This window comes from Palaemon carinicauda, chromosome 31 (assembly GCF_036898095.1).
Source record: "Palaemon carinicauda isolate YSFRI2023 chromosome 31, ASM3689809v2, whole genome shotgun sequence".
NCBI classification, from domain to species: Eukaryota; Metazoa; Arthropoda; class Malacostraca; order Decapoda; family Palaemonidae; genus Palaemon; species Palaemon carinicauda.
This window is the reverse complement of record NC_090755.1, coordinates 18,426,484-18,436,609: the sequence shown is the minus strand read 5'-3', so window position 1 is coordinate 18,436,609 and position 10,126 is coordinate 18,426,484.

The window sequence follows — 10,126 nt, the reverse complement described above, 5'->3', positions numbered from 1 at the left end:
ATACATGCGTCCCCTGTTGATATACGATGTCTTAAAAGGGAAACCTTTAGGATACTCGCTCCAGAAGTTAGAATTCTGTGATAACCTGTGGTTAAATTCTCTGGGAATATTTAGTAGTGATATACTCAAGGAAGCTACCAAAAAGGAACCTTCCATCAGGACGCCATGGCTTGAGCCCAAAAAAATATATATAATCCTTGTAACAGACAAATAAAAATAAGCTTTTGCTTATTTGCAGTTAAACTAAATAAAAAATCTATATAAATAAAAAGTAGCCCAAATGTAGCCCAATTAAAACCACTAGTAGCCCAAAAAGTAGTAAGTAGCAAGTTGTGAAATTTGGTCGCAAGAAGCTGTAAAAAGTAGCCCAATTTGCGATAAGTAGCCCAATCTGGCAACACTGATTCAAGGTCATATTTCAATCTGAGAGTCCTCTTGGTTACCTGCAAGGTCATGCGTCATATTTCAAGGTCCTTTTGAAAGTGACTGTGATGAGTGTACAGACGAAACTCTGCGGATGAAGCGATTTCCTGGTTAGGTTCGCGATTGTTATTGAAAGGAACAAATATTGTCGGAGCTTATTTGATTATTCGTCTCTTACGTGAGATTCAAAGGAATAGAATATTAAAAGCATAAGGTTGAAATAACAAATGAGTTGAATTTACGCGAGAGATATGTTTGATGACTATCTTTGATTTTCATTGACAATATATGATTGAATGTTGATAAATTTGTCATGTTGTGATGAATGAGACTGTCTCTCTCTCTCTCTCTCTCTCTCTCTCTCTCTCTCTCTCTCTCTCTCTCTCTCTCTCTCTCTCTCTCTCTCACTATACAATCATTATTGATTTGTGTAGATGAAGACGCTGAATAACCTCCCTGGTCCCAGCCCGTGGCAGTATCACCCAAATCTTCCCTCCTTTTCCCTGTCTGTCCCAGAGATGTCAGTCCTCCTAAAGCGGGGCAATGTAGGCATTACTTAAGGTTTTTTGCAGTGTATCTTTCTCCCACCTTTTAGGCCTCTAAAATCAATAGGTACAGAACGGAAAAAATGACCAACACTGCTATTAAAACGTGTTCTTTGGTTTTTATACGACGGTCTATTGGGTGTTCGGAAATTGAAGGTAACAGAACTTTTGGAGACGAGAAGAAAGAATGGACTCGCCCAAAGAGAAATCGAAAATGAGAGAGAGAGAGAGAGAGAGAGAGAGAGAGAGAGAGAGAGAGCTTTCTCGAATTTGGTGTTCAAGGACATGTTCGTATCTGACTGATCTCTTGGGTCATCCTCAAGGTCAAAGTGAGACTATTCAGATTTAGAGAAACTCGAGAAAGTGAATTAGTTTTGCAGAGTCTTTCACCAAATCAGGAATAAACGAGAAACCAAATTATGCCTTTTTGTATCATGTTATTAAAGTTTTCCTGAAATTTTGCTAATTTTTTTGATCGAAAATTTCTAGAATGGTATTGAAAGGATATTTTCCTACATCCTTACCTCTTAGGAGGCCAATGCCGTCAGTGCACCTCCCGCTTTTCACCGTAGTCATTACATAATGGTCTTTTAATGTTTTTACGGCCTATAGCTGCACGCGCATCTCTTCTTTCTACTTTACTCTCATTTCAACTTCTCTCCTTCCTTCCGTCCTGCTGTCCAACCTCTTCAACTTTGTTACGTAATAAGAGCGGTTTCCCATGCTGCTACTCTGTATAGAAGGAATGTCCTTACCCATCCATAGCTTCTCTCTCTCTCTCGTTCTAATATTGTATATATATATATATATATATATATATATATATATATATATATATATATATATATATATATATATATATATATATATATATATAATATATATATATATATATATATATATATATATATATATATATATATATATATATAATGTTTGTTTATATATTATTGGTAATTAATTTCGTCTTTCCCTGGGACACGAAGAATGGAATCTGCCAGAGAGAGAGAGAGAGAGAGAGAGAGAGAGAGAGAGAGAGAGAGATTTGTAGTTCTGAGGTTATATTTGGAAAATTCCTTTGATAAGACGTAACGTCTTGGCTTTTGGAGAATTATTAACGATTATACCAGATCCTTTAGTTTTTTTAAACTATATGATTGATAATTTATTAGTGTATGTAGCCTATATATCTGCATAAATGGGTGTATATGCACAGTATGTACTTGTATGAATGTAATCCAATGCAGGGACTTTTACTTTAATACAAGAAAATGTGGTTCTTCCGTTTTTGTGAAGAGCGTCGAGAAGAAAATGTAACTTTATTTGAGGATAGACTCGTATAGAAAACTAAAGGAAGTGAAAATAGCATTAATTTTTAGAAAATATCGTTTTCTTATAACTCGTGAATTAAATATCAGGATTTTTCGTTCAATGTCTGTTGAATTGAATATCGGAATTTTTCGTTCATTAATCTCAAATATAGACACCTCAAATAATATTTTAGAATATCCCGAATCTTTGAGGACTAGCCATAATAGTCAGTTGTTATTTTCTTGCCCGTTATTTCAAAGATAAGTCCATTTGGTATATAGCTTCAATTCACAAATATTCATAAATAGGCAATTAACTACTATCAATTACCATAGTTCCTCATTGAAGGATCTATGAAGCATCAGCTAAATATCAAGTATCTTATGAAACTAGAGATGATGCCAAAAGCCAAATTTCTCAGGTGGGATTAGTCCCGCCCATACTCTTCCAGCGGTGCACTGTAGGCATTATTTGGATTTTTTTGCAGCGTTCTTTCGGTCGTAGTTGCACTCACTTTTTAGCCTTCTGCTATATCTGCTTCTGCTTCTTTTCCTACATCATACTTTCCAACTGCTGTTAAGGAATGTGGTAGGCTATCAGAAACGTCCCTGCCTGGCTATCTGTTAGACGGGGGTTCGAGACCCACCTCAAGCTCGATATGTTCTTTTGTGTAGCCTCACCATCCTTGGGGCATTTGGGGGAGCCTACAGGTCTACCTGCTGAGTCATCAGCAGTTATTGCCTTGCTCTACCTGGTCTAAGCTTGATAGACAGGAGTTTGGGCACTGATCATATGGGTATATGGTTATCTCTAGGACCAGTGTCACTGCCCCTTGCCTCTGCCATTCAAGATTGAGCCTTAAACTTTTCCCTTGTACTCCAACTGCGTAGTATTCCCCATGTTGTGCCTGAGTGCAGAATGGGCTCCCAGACCCCACTGGCTGCTATATAGGTCATATCCTCAATTCTAATTCAAAGAGGTCAAGAATCGAAAATTTATATTTTGTTTTGTGTTAGTAAGATAAAGCTACTGTATTTTGGAATTGGAACAAAGGTTGAATAATTACTAAGCTACTGTATTTTGGAATTGGAACAAAGGTTGAATAATTACTCATTGGGAGCAAACTGTGAAAGCCAATTTGTAGCTAAGTTATTTATTCCTAAACTGTAATCGTTAATCATCATCATCATATACCAAAGGCACTTTCCCCAATTTTGGGGGGTAGCCGACATCAACAATGAAACAAAACAAAAAAGGGGACCTCTACTCTCTACGTTCTTTCAGCCTAACCAGGGACTCAGTCGAGTTCAGCTGGTACTGCTAGGGTGCCACAGCCCAACCTCCCACATTATCCACCACAGATGAAGCTTCATAATGCTGAATCCCCTACTGCTGCTACCTCCGCGGTCATCTAAGGCACCGGAGGAAGCAACAGGTGTATTTACCCAATATCTGTTCTCCCACTTTTTCTTGAAAGAGGCCCAAATGTTTTTGTTTTTTTTTTTTCTGCTCGTCTATGCAAGTCTGGAAACTCCTTTCATTTTTCGTAGACAGGAAGAGACGGTCCCTAAATGTCGAAGAGAAACCTAGTGTTAGAGGAGAGATCGGGTGAAAGGGAGAAGCAGAACAGGTGAGAGTAGAAAGATTAGACGAGCCTTTCTTAAATCCTAGATTCAAGGTCATATCTGGATCTGAAAGTCCTCTTGGGTCACCTTTAAGGTTATTTTGGAGATTTTTTTGCCTTTTGGTTGAAATTGAGAGTATTTTAGAGCTGTAGAAATTATGGGAAAGTTATTTCGAATTCGAATTCTGAATGGTTGTACTTTTTTGTTTTTTATTGCGAAAGGATGTATTTAAAAGGGAATTTCAGAGAATACAAAGTTCCGTCTATCCTGTGATAAGCAAATAATGTAGTATTTACTTAGATTACGATTGCTGAGAGAGAGAGAGAGAGGAGAGAGAGAGGGAGGAGAGAGAGAGAGAGAGAGAGGAGGAGAGAGAGAGAGAGAGAGAGAGAGCTTTAGAATTGATATGATAAATAAAGTTACATCTGGACTCGTAATGAATGGGTCACTATCATTGTTTTATATATTTTATTCAGAGAGAGAGAGAGAGAGGAGAGAGAGAGAGAGAGAGAGAGAGAGAGATGCTAAATATTAGGTGTTTCTGTTAAGTTTGGTGGTGATAAGAATTCCATAAACAATGGAGGAAATTACTTCATGGCAAAATATTTACTGAAAATTTGTCTCCGATAAGTTCTAGGTGATCTTGAGTAATCACTGGTTTTTGTTTGGTTTTATTGGCACATTGTTAACGGTTCTCTGCCTTTTTTGCTTTTCTTCCTTTGATTTAAAGTCGTATATTGAATCGTGTCGCTTATATTCTGCGCATGCGCAGGTCTTTTTCTTCTCTGATACGAGGAGGAAGTCCATATTCGGCTGAAAGAGAAAATCAAAAGAGAGAGAGGAGAGAGGAGGAGGATGAGGAGGAGATGAGAGAGAGAGAGAGAGAGAGAGAGAGAGAGAGAGAGAGAGAGTGAAAGGGAGAAGCTGGATGGGAGAGAGTGAGCGATCCATTATAGTTTCACACAATCTAAAATTCAAGGTCATATTTGAATCTGAAACTCCATTTGGTTACCTGCAAGGTTATGCGTTATATTTCAAGGTCCTTTTTAAAGTGACTTTATGATGATGTACAGACGAAACTCAGCGGATGAAGCGATTTCTTGATTAGGTTCGCGATTGTTATTGAAAGGAACAAATATTGTCGGAGCTTATTTGATTATTTGTCTCCAAGGTGAGATTTAAAGGAATAGAATATTAAAAGCTCAAGGGATGAAATAACAAATGAGTTTAATTTCATATTTATAATTCATCATTATTATACAGTCGACGTTATATAATATTCTATTTCATGATATCTATTACAAAATTTCTTACGTGAAAGATATGTTTAATTATTACCTTTGATTTTCATTGACAATATATGATTGAATGTTGATAAATTTGTCATGTGTTGATGAATGAGACTGTCCTTTTTAACTCTCTCTCACCTCATTATACAATCATTATTGATTCTTGTAGAGAAGGACGCTGAATAACCTCCCTGGTCCCACCCCGTGGCAGTATCACCCAAATCTTTCCTCCTCCTTTTCCCTATCTGTCCCAGTGATGTCAGTACAGTACTCCTCAAGCGGAGGGGTTGTAGTCATTATTTATGGTTTTTTTTTTTTTTTTTTTTTTTTTTTGCTTTGTATCTTCCACTCGCCTTTTAGCTCTCTAAAATCAGTAAATACAAAACGGGAAAAATTACCGCAACAACACTACTAGTAAAACATCTTTGGTTTTTATACGACGTTTTATTGGGTGTTCGGAAATCAAGGGTGACAGAACTTTTGGAGACGAGAAGAAAGAATGGACTCGCCCAAAGATAATTCGAAATTGGAGAGAGAGAGAGGAGAGAGAGAGAGAGAGAGAGAGAGAGAGAGAGAGAGAGAGAGAGAGAGAGAGAATTTGCCTTCTCGCAATAAGTGTTCAAGGCCGTATCCGTATCTGAATGGCCTCTTGGGTCATCCTCAAGGTCACGTGTTGTATTTCATGGTTCAAGTGACACTATTCAGATTTAGAGAAACTCGAGAAAGTGAATTAGTTTTGCCGAGTCTTTCACCAAATCAGGAATAAACGAGGAACCAAATTATGCTTTTTTTATATGTTATGAAAGTTTTCCTGAAATTTTGCTAATCTTACTTTTGATGGAAAATTTCTTGAATGATATTAAAAGAATTTCCTACATCCTTCTATCCTTGGAGGCCAATGCCGTCAGTAACCGCCCGCTTTTCACAGAAGTAGTTATGTAAGGGTCTTTTTATTCTTTGTTCCATTTCAGCTTCTTTCCTTCCTTCCATCTTGCTGTCCAGCCTCTTTAACTTTATTGTGCAATAAGGGTGGTATTTCCTACTTCTGCTCTGCATAGAAATGGCCTACCCATCCATATAGTGTCTCTCTCTCTCTCTCTCTCTCTCTCTCTCTCTCTCTCTCTCGTGTGTGTATATATATATATATATATATATTAATATATTATATATGTATATATATGTATACATATATATATGTATATGTGTGTATATATGTATATATATATGTATATATATATATATATATATATAACACATGAGAGAGAGAGAGAGAGAGAGAGAGATATGTATAATATATATGTATATATATATGTATATATATATGTATAATATATATATATATATATATACATGAGAGAGAGAGAGAGAGAGAGAGAGAGAGAGAGAGAGAGGGGCAGTTGCCTTTCCAAAATCATGTGATTTAAGGTCAAATTCGAAACTTGGGTTACCTTGAAGGTCACATGTTAGATTTCAAGGTTTAATTAAGTGACAGTAATCATAGCTGGAGAAACTCACGAAAGTGATGTCCCTGTTTTCTCAAACTTTCATTGAAAGAAAGTCTCCTAGAAATATAAAAATCTCTGGGTTTAATCCTCATGGATGAATAACCCTTACAATCTCTCTCTCTCTCTCTCTCTCTCTCTCTCTCTCTCTCTCTCTCAATATTCGTAGTTTATAGGTTATATTTAGAAAATCTTTTGATAATACTTACGCTTTGGCTTACGAAAATTTTTAAAGATTATACCACATCCTTTAGATCCTTTATTTTTTTGCAACTTAATCATAATTTAATATTAGTGTATATAGCTTATATATCTGCATAAATGGATGTGTATATGCACAGTATGTACACTTATGTATGTAATACAATGCAAGAAAATGTGGTTTGTCAGTTTTCGTGAAGAGGGTCGAGAAGAAAACGTAAATTTATTTATGGAAAGGATCTAATAGAAAACGGAAGGAAGTAAAAAAAGCATTAAATTAAGTAAACTTCCCCTTTTATATCTCTTGAATTAAATATCAGAATTTTTTGTTCATTAATCTCGATTTTTATGGAAACATTGACCTCTCAAATTATATTTTAGAATACCTAGGATGTTTGATGACAAACCATAGTCTGGTGTTATTTTCTTGCCTATTATTTCAAGGATAGAATTTTTATAAGATTATGATCATTATTTTTTATCGTTAACCGTGATTTAATATTCAATTTATCAAAGTCCATTTGGTATATAGCTTCTATAAACAAATATTCACAAATAGACAACTGACTAGTATCATTTACTATAGTTCCTCATTGAAGGCTCTATGAAGCATCAGCAAAATATCAAGTATCTTATGAAACTTAGAGATGAGACCAAAAGTTCAATTTCTAAAGTGGGATTATTGTCGTCCATACTCTTCGAGCGGTGCACTGTAGGCATTATTTGAAATTTTTTGCTGCGTTCTTTCGGTCGTAGTTGCACTCACTTTTTATCTTTCTGCTATATCTGCTGCTTTTCCTGCATCATACTTCAACCAACCAGTGTTGGGATTGTGGTAGCCTATTGGTAACATCCCAACCTGGTGATATGTTGGACGGGGGTTCGAGACCCACCTGAAGCTTGATATGTTCTTGTCTGTAGCCTCGCAATCCTTGGGGCATTTGGGGTAGCTTACCGGTCTACCTGCTGAGTCATCCGCAGTTATTTCCTTGCCCTACCTGGTCTAAGCCGATGGATAGGTACATGACACTGATCATATGTACAGTATATATGATCAGTCTCTAAGGGTATTGTCACTTTCCCTTGCCTCTGATATTCAAATGTGAGCTTTAAACTTTTCCCTTATACTCCAACTGCTTAGTATTCCCCATGTTGTGCCCGAGTGCGGAATGGGCTCCCAAGCTCCATTGCCGCTATATAGGTCATATCCTCAATTCTAATTCAGAGAGGCCAAGAATCCAAATTTAGATTTTGACAATAATTGACGTTTCGTTTTAGTAAGATTTAGAAACTAAGATTAGATATTTTGAAAGTGCAACAAAGGTTTAAATGATTAGCCATTGGAGGTAAAATATGAAAGCCAATGTGTAGCTAAGCTCTTAATCCTTAACTGTAATCGTTAATATTCATGAATGAACTTTCGTTTGTGTATTACCCGATATCTGTTCTCACACTTTTTCTTGAAAGAGGCCCAAATGTGTTTTTTCTTCTTCTCATCTTTAAATATTTGTTCATTTTTGTTCTCTCGTGCTCGTCTATGCAAGTCTGGATACTCTTTTCATTTTTCGTAGACAGGAAGAGAGAAGTCCAAAAACGTCGAGGAGAAATCTAGTGTGAGAGGAGAGATCGGGTGAAAGGGAGGAGCAGAACAGGAGAGAGTAGAAAGATTGGATGAGCCTTAATTAAATCCTAGATTCAAGGTCATATCTGGATCTGAAAGTTCTCTTGGGTCACCTTTAAGGTTATGTTGGAGATTTCTATGTCTTTTAGTCAAAAGTGAGAGTATTTGAGAGCTGTAGAAACTAGGGGAGAGTAATGCAGTATTCACTTAGCTTACTAATGCTGAAAAAGATAGCTTTAGAATTGATATGATAAATAAAACTGTTACATCATTTCAGAAAGTCTACTTGGTCTCCTTCAAGGTCATGCGTTATATTTCAAGGTCCTTATGAAAGTGACTTTGTGCTGATTGTACAGAAGAAACTCTGCGGTTAAAGGGATTTCGTGGTTAGGTTTGCGATTTTTATTGAAAAAAACAAATATTGTCGAAGCTTATTTGATTATTCATCTCTAACGTGAGATTCTAAGGAACAGAATATTAAAAGTATAACGATGAAATAACAAATGGTGATTTGAATTTTATATTTGATAATTATTATACAGTCAAGACGGTATATAATTTTCTATTTTACATAAGAGAAATTTTTGTAAATAGGTATCGTGAAAGATGTAGTCAGTGAAAATAAATGGTAGTCACCATATGATTAAATGTTGACAAATTTCAAGTTTTTTTTCTCTCTCTCTCTCTCTCTCTCTCTCTCTCTCTCTCTCTCTCTGTTTATTATACAATCATCATTGATTGATGTATAGATGAAACCGCTGATTAACCTCCCTGGTCCCAGCTCGTGGCGGTATCACCCAAATTTTTCATCCTCCTCCTCTTCCCTATCTGTCTCTGTTATGTCAGTACTCCTTAAGTGGAGCAATGTAGGCATTACTTATAGGTTTTTGCAGTGTATCTTCCACCCACTTTTTAGCCCTTTACCTAACCTCTTCCTTCTTACTGTCCAACTTGTTAAGTTGGACATTTGGTCTCTGAATGGCCCCCTTGATCCCAATGCTGACCTGATGACCTATTCTTCATAAATCTGAACCCTCAATGGAAGCAGATCACTCAATCAAAAGTCTTATTTTTTTTAGAAATTTCCACCTTAAAACTTTTTTTTTTTTTCTTCAATCCATGATTTTCTAAGTGATCTTGGGAGGTCGAAGGAGAATTTGAAGGTCTAACCGCTTTTTAAGGTGTGTGTCTTTTATACTATAATAATCCTGTTCGAATTTATTTGTGAAACCTCTGCAAGAGTCGAGTATGACTCTTGGGACTGGATGACATCTCCTCGTACAAAAAAGCTTATTTTTTATTGAAGGCAGGTCGCTGGTTTTATATAATCTCCTTAAATTGGTTCGGAAATTTCTGATAAATTGTTAGATAAAATTATCTCTTCGTTTTAACAGAAGTATATCGAAGTGTTACATTCCATTATAAGGTCGTATCACTTTTTATTAAATTGACTTGATTTTTACGTAGTAACTTTCGATTATTATCGCCTTTATGGATACTGGTATTTGGGTCTTCCCTATTTGTTTTTCTTGTGGAGCTCGGTAGTTCGGGGTGGGGGAAGGGAGGGGGTGCGAAGCATATCTCAGCGGATGGTTATGAGCAATGTCTA